This window comes from Triticum aestivum, chromosome 1A (genome assembly GCF_018294505.1).
Source record: "Triticum aestivum cultivar Chinese Spring chromosome 1A, IWGSC CS RefSeq v2.1, whole genome shotgun sequence".
Taxonomy (NCBI): Eukaryota; Viridiplantae; Streptophyta; class Magnoliopsida; order Poales; family Poaceae; genus Triticum; species Triticum aestivum.
Genome location: NC_057794.1, coordinates 65739648 through 65748377, shown reverse-complemented (window position 1 = coordinate 65748377; position 8730 = coordinate 65739648). Strand labels below are relative to the sequence as shown.

Below are 8730 nucleotides of genomic sequence, written 5' to 3'. Positions count from 1 at the left end.
AATCAAACAAACATGATGGAAGTGACTAGATGAGATTCCCGTTTGTCCTCAAGAACTCTTTGCTTATTATAAGAGACCGTTCCGGCCTATCCTTTGCTACAAAAAGGATTGGGCTACCTTGCTGCACCTTAGTTACTACTGCTACTTGTTACTTGTTACGAATTATCTTGCTATCAAACTACTCGTTACCATTAATTTCAGTGCTTGCAACTTTGCTGAAAACCGCTTGTCATTTCCTTCTGGTCCTCGTTGGGTTCAACACTCTTACTTATCGAAAGGACTACGATTGATCCCGTATACTTGTGGGTCATCACAAGCATGCCAACTTTTTTCATGAGCACCCTAACACCGCCAGCTTCTATGGTTCAACAGATCAATACCTACCTCAAGAACTACTTCTGGACAAAATTTGGTTCACAGGATACATGGACTGCACCTATTGCATGGGACAAAATCAGTAGACCCAAGAATCAAGGTGGATTAGGTGTCCTAGACCTAGCAGCTCACAATAAGGCCCAGCTCATGAATTCCTGTTCAAATTCCTCAACAAATTTGATCTACCTTGGGTTAGCTCTATGTGGGAAACTGAAAGTACAAGTTCTCCCTGGGTGATTTTGGTAATTAATGTCAACATATCTCTTGTTGGACTAATTCTTTTATCTAGTATATTTCAGAAAGTTCAACAAAGGTGTGGCATGGACAAGAGGATGTGGAACCCCTTCAAGAAGCTAAGGACAAGGATTGGCAAAAGCTCAAGACTCTACATTTTCATTTCAGTGATCCAATATCACATTGAGTCCATAGGAAAGCCAATACTATTAAAATGGGACGAGGTGTTGCTTAATGTCTTGCTTGCTCAAAGTTCTTAGTGATATGCTCCAAAGCCCTCAATCACTGTCTCATTTCCACATATGTCCCAAACCAAAAGTCAAACTCAGCCCCACTGATTTGGTCTATCCGGCGCCACCAAGTTCACTTGACATAGCCACTGCCAGAAACCCTAATCAATTAGGTCTCACTGATGGGATCTTGGTCTCACCGAGATGGGCTTGTAAACTCTCTGTTGCCTATTGCAATTATCGCGGTCTCACCGAGATAAGCAATCGGTCCCACCGAGTTTGCTCGACCAACTCTCTGTTTTGCTTATTACCAAAATCGGTCTCACCGAGTTTGTATAATCTATCAAACCGAGTTGAGGTTTTACCCTAAACCTAGCACATCGGTCCCACCGAGTTGATCATATCGGTCCCACTGAAAACTCTAACGTTCACAATTTGAACCATATCGGTCTGACCGAGTTTCACTATTTGGTCCCACCGAGTTTGGTAAATTGTGTGTAACGGTTAGATTTTGTGTGAAGGCTATATATACCCCTCCACCCATCCTCCATTTGGTGAGAGAGACATCAGAACATGCCTACACTTCTAGCATTCATTTTCTGAGAGAGAACCACCTACTCATGTGTTGAGACCAAGATATTCCAATGCAACCACAAGAATCTTGATCTCTAGCCTTCCCCAAGTTGCTTTCCACTCAAATCATCTTTCCACCATATCCAAATCAGTTTGAGAGAGTTGAGTGCTGGAGAGACTATCATTTGAAGCACAAGAGTAAGGAGTTCATCATCAATATACCATCTATTACCTTTTGGAGAGTGGTGTCTCCTAAATTAGTTAGGTGTCACTAGGAACACTACAAGAAATATGTCAATTTGTGACCTTTATTATTGACCGTGGATAAATTGGTCGTAAATCTACGATCATTTTGAACCAATTGGTCGTAAGCTTTTTAAGAGGGTCCAAACCCTAAACAATAACGACAGTTTTAGTCAAAAAAGTCATTATTGCCTTAAACAAAATGGTCATAAGCACCCAAAAATAGTCAATGGCCATATTTTTGACTGATTGCGACCAATCTAGATGGTCATGACGTTGTAAACATGGATATATTGATATGAATGGATGCCACCTCATCAATTTTGCTTATGTGTCATGTCTGTGTGTGAATTTTCGTCTATGTGTCATATCTATGTGTCAATTTTGGCTCACGTGTCTGGACAGAACTAAGGTTTCAATGTACCACTAACGGATAGGACCGACACATTGACATAAGGCCCACCAAACTGACATGCAGGTCTCACCACGAACATGACAGGTAGGACCCACCACCGACCTTAGAGGAGGGGGCCCAAATGGAAGAGCCAATCAAATTAATTAAAACAGAAAAATGGATCAAATTATTAAAAAAATGAATAAACAACATGACGGATAGGACCGACACATTGACCTAAGGCCCACCAAACTGACATGCAGGTCCCACCACGAACATGACAGGTAGGACCCACCACCGACCTTAGAGGAGGGGGCCCAAATGGAAGAGCCAATCAAATTAATTAAAACAGAAAAATGGATCAAATTATTAAAAAATGAATAAACAACATGACGGATAGGACCGACACATTGACCTAAGGCCCACCAAACTGACATGCAGTTCCCACCATGAACATGATTGGTAGGACCCACCACTGACCTTAGAGGAGGGGACCCAAATGGAGGAGCCAATCAAATTAATTAAAACAGCAAAATGGATCAAATTATTAAAAAATGAATAAAAAACGCATACGGGAAGATTTGAAACCAAACCATCGTCCTCGCCATAAGAGCCCCACGCCACTACACCACACACACCTTAGATGTAGGAAATAAGACGTGGATCATATTTGATGCGCGCCTGCATCTAGGAGCTGCCGCTTCGCTGAAGGGATCGCCACTTGGGCCGACCCACGTACGGGTTTTCCTACGCTGCTTTTTCTTCGCTGTTTCTTATGGTTTTTTTCGTTTTTCTTCTGTGGCTTTCGGTTTTCGACTATTTTGTTCAACTTTCAGTTCTTTTGTTTTAGTTTCATTTTTTTTGTCTTGGTTCCTTTTTTCCTTTCAGTTTTTCTTTTATGTTTCTTTTTGTTCTACTTTTCTGTTTCTGTTTTCTTCTCTTTTATTGCGTATTATACAAAAGGTTCACTGCATATTACAAATATGTTTGCCGTATTAATAAAAAAATTCATCATATATTATAAAAATACTTCAGCTTCGCGTTATAAAAATGTTCATCATGTGCTACCAAATGTTCACTGTATATTATAAAATTGTTCAACGTATTTTTTACTAAACGTTCAATGCTTATTTGAAAATTGTTCCACGCGTACATTGATATTCTTTGAAAAATGTTCATCTTATATTAAAGGATGTTCATTGTGTATTACTTAAATTGTTCAACGTACATTAAAAAAATTCATTGGATATTACAAATTTTCAGTGTATATTTTCCGATTTTTTCAAAAGGTTTCGATAGTTATACTATGGCACCTCATATTTAGCACTAGAACTCGCCAGCGTTCAGTTAGTAGCCCTCATCCGCAAGAGGGAAATCGTGAGTTTGATGTCTCCCTCGCGCTTAACATTTTTGTTTTATTTTTACTTGTCTAGGGCTTGTTCACCTCCTCATGGGCCGGCCCATTTGCTCTGCCTTTAGCAAAGGCTACACCACTTGCCGCCTGCGATTCAACCTGGGCTATCGCGATGCATAAGGGCGCCCCTAACTGGGCTGGCCCATTTTTTCTCTGTTTCTTTCTCTTTCTTTCCTTTTTTCTTTTTCCTTTTTTGCTCGCTTAGTAGTTTTTAAGTTTCCTTTTCTATTTCATGTTTATTTCTTTAAATAGTATGAGAATTCAATTTTGCATTCTAAAATTTAAATAATGTTATATTAGTTTCTCTTTTTTATTTTTTCGAAGAATTTTAGAAAATGTTGCTGTTGTAAAACAATTGACCGATTCAAAAAGAAAAGGTGTCCCAATTAGTTGGGCCATATTTATCCCAAGGAAAAATAATCGAGGCTCTCATTTCAGCCCATCTAAAAGAAGAGAAAAAGGCTATTATTCTTTTGTAAATACGATCTAGTGTTTTTAACTAATATTTGGTCCAATTTGTCTTTTTCACGAGAGGTGGATCAAAGATTCTGACACACAATCATTTGGTCAATTATACATTAAATATGAAATAGTATTTTATAAAATTGATTTGGTCTAATTTTACAACAAATATATGATAGGTCCTTCACAAAAAAAAACTCATTTTGGGCACTCAAAAATGAAAATTGAATTTTTCGTCCAAGGAAACTTAGAACTTCCTTAGGCAACGTTGTTTGCCATTCCAAGATGCACCCTTGTGCATAATATGAGATCATTTGAACAAATTATGCCATGAATGTGGCTGTAAGATTGATTATTTAGCTTGAAAGCCATGGATCTTCACACATGATAGCTTCTTTCTGGGAACAATTTTTTAAAAAATTATCGTATTACAAGTTTATTATTTTTCTTGATAACTTGGTCACATATAATGACACAATGTGAAGGTTTTCCAATTTTTTGATTTTTTTACTTTTCATGCCCATTTCAAAATGCGGTCAAAACGGCGGGCATGACCGTCCCTAGCTAGTGGTTGAATCTTGAATTTTTTTGGTGTTTCTCTGATTAAATAGATACTTTTGTACCTAAAACTGTTTTTTGGGAAAATCATGAGCAAACTATGAGGCAGTTGTAGTTCAAACTTGACCCACTTCCAACTAAATCAGCGGGAATTTGTCTTTTTCACGAGCGGTGGATCAAAGATTTTGACACACAATCATTTGGTTAATTATACATTAAATATGACCTAATATTTTATAAAATTGATTTGGTCCAATTTTGCAACAAATATATGGTAGGTCCTTCACAGAAAGCTCATTTATGGCACTCAAAAAATGGAAAATGAATTTTTCGTCCAAGGAAACTGAAAACTTCCTTAGGTGACGTTGTTTGTCATACCAAGATGCACCCTTGTACATAATATGAAATCATTTGAACAAACTATGCCATGAATGTGGCTATAAGATTAATCATTTGGCTTGAAAACCATGGATCTTCACACATGATAGCTTCTTTATGAGAACACTTTTTCTAAAAAATTGTTGTATTACAAGTTTATTATTTTTCCTAATAACTTGGTCATATATAATGACACAATGCGAAGGTTTTCCATTTTTTTGATTTGTTTTAATATTTCATGCCCATTTCAAAATGCGGTCAAAATGTCGGGCATGACTGTACCTAACTAGTGGTTGAATCTTGGAATTTTTTTGGTGTTTCTCTGATTAAATAGATACTTTTGTACCTAAAATTGATATTTGGAAAAAATCATGAGCAAACTATGAGGGAGCTGTAGTTCAAACTTGACCCACTTCCAGCTGAATCGCCGAGAATTTGTCTTTTTTATGAGAGGTGGATCAAACCTTTTGACACCCAATTATTTAGTCAATTGTACATTAAATATGGCCTAGTATTTTATAAAATTGATTTGGTCCAATTTTGCAACAAATATATGGTAGGTCCTTCGCAAAAAAACTCATTTTGGGCACTCGAAAAATGAAAAATGAATTCTTCATCCTAATAAAATGAAAATTTTCTTAAGAAACAATATTTTTCATTCTAAGATACAAACTTGTGCACAATATGATATTATTTTTAAATATTTCATGTGAAAAAATAGAAGAAAAACATAATTACATGTGTGCTTTATTCTCATTGATGGAATTACTTGTGACACGGATCGATGACATGGCGCCCATCCATCCATCCATCCATCCATCTACAGAAAAAAAGAAAATGAAAAAAAGATCCCACCCTCCCCTCGCTCGCTCTCTCCCTCATGAACCCCTCTCTGTCTTGCAACCTCTCCCTTCCCCCCATGAACCTCTCTCCCTCGCCGCCACCCACCACCCACATCGGCCAGTTCCGTCGAGCTCCAGCGGCGCGTATCACACCCCGAGCTCCCCTATGTCCGCACCTCCTTCCCCTCCGGCTAGAATCAGCGCTCAAGCCGTCCACCAGCCCCCGTGGTAGCTAGGGCTTCGGCCGCCACCCCTTACCTGGCCGGGATCCGCCACATCCGGCGACGTCGAGGCCAGCGGGCGCCGGATCCGTCACCGGCGTGCCCAGGTTGGTCCCTCTCCTTCTTGTTCGCCCTACCCTCTTCTCCCCACCTCACCTATTCTTTCCTGTGATTTCCTTTCATGCATATCCATGGCGTGAACGGAAGAGAAGCAGGACAGGCACAGATGGAGGAACACCGTCTTCATCCCCTGCCCCGACGCCAAAGGTGATTGCGTCAAAAACATGGAGGCGTTCAGGAAGCGGGCGGGCAAGTTCAAGGAGCAAGTCGCCGAGCAGCAGCAGGTAAGCACCATCTAAGATCTGATGATTTCTGCCTCGCGGCATAGTCGTTGGTCAAGGGGCGAGATTTCCCCTTGGCATGATTTGATGGGTCGTGCGTGTGGGAGCCGCCAATGAATGAGCGAGATCGCCTGCGACCCTCGGATCTGCTATTGAAATTGCTATGCTATTATTACAGTTTAATTCCCTAAGCTGCTACTGACTTATACTACAGAGTGTTAAACTGCTACTGATTTAGACTACAAACCATTTAATCTTATGCTAAACTGTTGCCTTCGTTAGGTAGAGGACGCTCAGTATCATCCCTGTCGTGTCGCCTTGCTTAACTGTGTCGGTTTCTAGGTGCATATCTATGGATGCACTAAATAGCTAGTATATAATGTTTAAATATTTTTCGTGACTTTGCCATAGAAAGTTAGCGTCGGATTTTTTTGGTTTAGTACAATGCACAAATGTTCACATTGCCTCAATGGTGCATATTTTACCGTATCAGAACAACTGTATGCTTCCCTCATTGATGCTACTACAGATAATATATTTGAGCACGCGGATGCCGGAGGGGTCGTGCCTGAGGAGACCGAGCTCGCCATGCTGCTCATTTTCAATGCCAACAAGGGAAGGGCCGACGAGGAGAACAGGGTCCCTACACCAAGAGGTTAGGTTTCCCTGGCTTCTCGGTAGATCTCGGACAGCTCCCTAATTTTCCTTGGTCTCGTAGGTAACTGGCGCAACAGCTGTAACTTGAGACGCTGGACTGGAGGAAGGACCATGAGGAGAACAACTACATAATGTTATGGATGAACAGGATGATGGTAAGTAATTCTTGAGTATGATAACATGTCAGCTAGCTCAACCATGTTTATCCATACCTTGCAAGACATTTGGTGAGTATATTTGAGAAACCATACAAGGCTTCTCTGTATTCACCTTCTATATCATGCTGCCCTTTCACGCTATGATCTTGTTTAGATGCACACCGCTCACTTTTTAAGAAAATGTGTGATGTAAATACTGGGAATGTGGATATATAATGTATGTAACTGTGGCTGTAACAAATTATTGTAAATTGCTGAATGTTCTATTGTTTCATAAGGATAAACCAAGATATTTTATTTACCATGTATTATTTGTCACCGAGTAATGATCTGGGGTTGTGTGTGTAGGGAGGGTGAATCAGATCTAGGAGCACATCGACTACGAGGTTTGCCAACACGACAAGTACCGTATGTGTGTCTACTCATCCAACCTGGTAATCCTCCATTTGGTCACCTTTGATTGATATCCTCCAAAATAGGAGGAGATTCTGCTTTTGCTTAATCTCCTTGTGTATGCGCTTCTTGCACCTATTGATGCTACAAGTTAAGTAATCAGATCAGCCCTTCATGTGTTGTATGCAACTTTTGCTCCAGTTTGTTGCACTGGGCGTGAACTATTGTCAAGATTCCAACATGTTCTTCATTTTCTTCTATCAGTATTGCTATAATACCCCTTTGGGTCTTTAACATTTGCTTTTTCTCGTGGACACATGTATGAACACTTCACCTGACTTCATTCTTTCTAGATCTCATAAGTAGTAATTTCTTAAAGATTGTATAACCTGTATACTTCACTTTAATGCATGTGTGACAACAGTAGGCTTCTAATTAAATAATTTTCTAGAATAAGCTGGGTAGGGGGCAACTTATTGCAGCTTATTCTAGAAAGCAGCAAAAGAACTGGCCTTGAGTAATTAGTATGATCTTCTGATGTTGGAGTCTCTTTAGGAGGTGGAGAGTTTACACAATATGATATAATATGAACTTTAACTTACTAGTGTTTAATATTTCTAACCTGTTTTATGGAAGAAACAAAAGTTGGGCCACGCAGCCACATAAAACCCTCTAAAATGCGCACTGCTTGCATCCATGTGACTTGCTTATATACACTGTCTGCATTCTACTCTCAGCTTGCTACATTTTTCTTATTTCATGTTATGCTTAATTTGGTTCTCATGTGTTGTCCCTTCTGATGCCAGGACGAAATGCTTCTCGGAATTCTTAAAGAGGAAGACAATGGAGCCATGCTGTTGTTGTGCAACAGGCTATGTTTTTTGTAATACCATTTGTCTTGGCTGTGTATCTTACTTTGTGTGTGCTAGGATACTCAAAAAGCTATCTCTGTAATTTAAATCTGTGTTATGTTGTCTGGTGTGTGTAACCTTATTTTGTGTGTGCTGGGATACTCAAAAAGATATCTGTCTAATTTAAATCTGTGTTATGTTGTCTGGCGTGTGTAATCTTATTTTGTGTGTGCTGGGATATTCAAAAAGATATCTGTCTAATTTAAATCTGTGGTGTATTCTTCACTGAACTTTACTTGTAGTACAGGTTCAGGTCTAAAAAGGTTAAACGACCTAATAATACATAATGGATCGGACATGGGCTTTGGCCCAGTAAAATAAATGTGTATAAAGTTTTATGGGCTGG

At 39.5% G+C, this 8730-nt stretch overlaps 1 long non-coding RNA gene across 3 annotated transcripts; it reads left to right on the top strand.

Annotated features, from left to right (window-relative positions):
- Positions 1 to 5725: 5725 nt before the first annotated feature.
- Positions 5726 to 8528, top strand: LOC123190427 (uncharacterized). 3 transcript variants are annotated; one of them, XR_006496342.1, is made up of 6 exons: positions 5726 to 6031; positions 6137 to 6268; positions 6795 to 6920; positions 6984 to 7077; positions 7429 to 7514; positions 8280 to 8528. It is a non-coding gene; the product is annotated as an uncharacterized lncRNA (long non-coding RNA). The 3 variants fall into 3 exon arrangements; XR_006496343.1 differs by having other exon boundaries at positions 5728 to 6031; positions 6132 to 6268; XR_006496339.1 differs by having other exon boundaries at positions 5729 to 6268.
- The last annotated feature ends 202 nt before the right edge of the window (positions 8529 to 8730 follow it).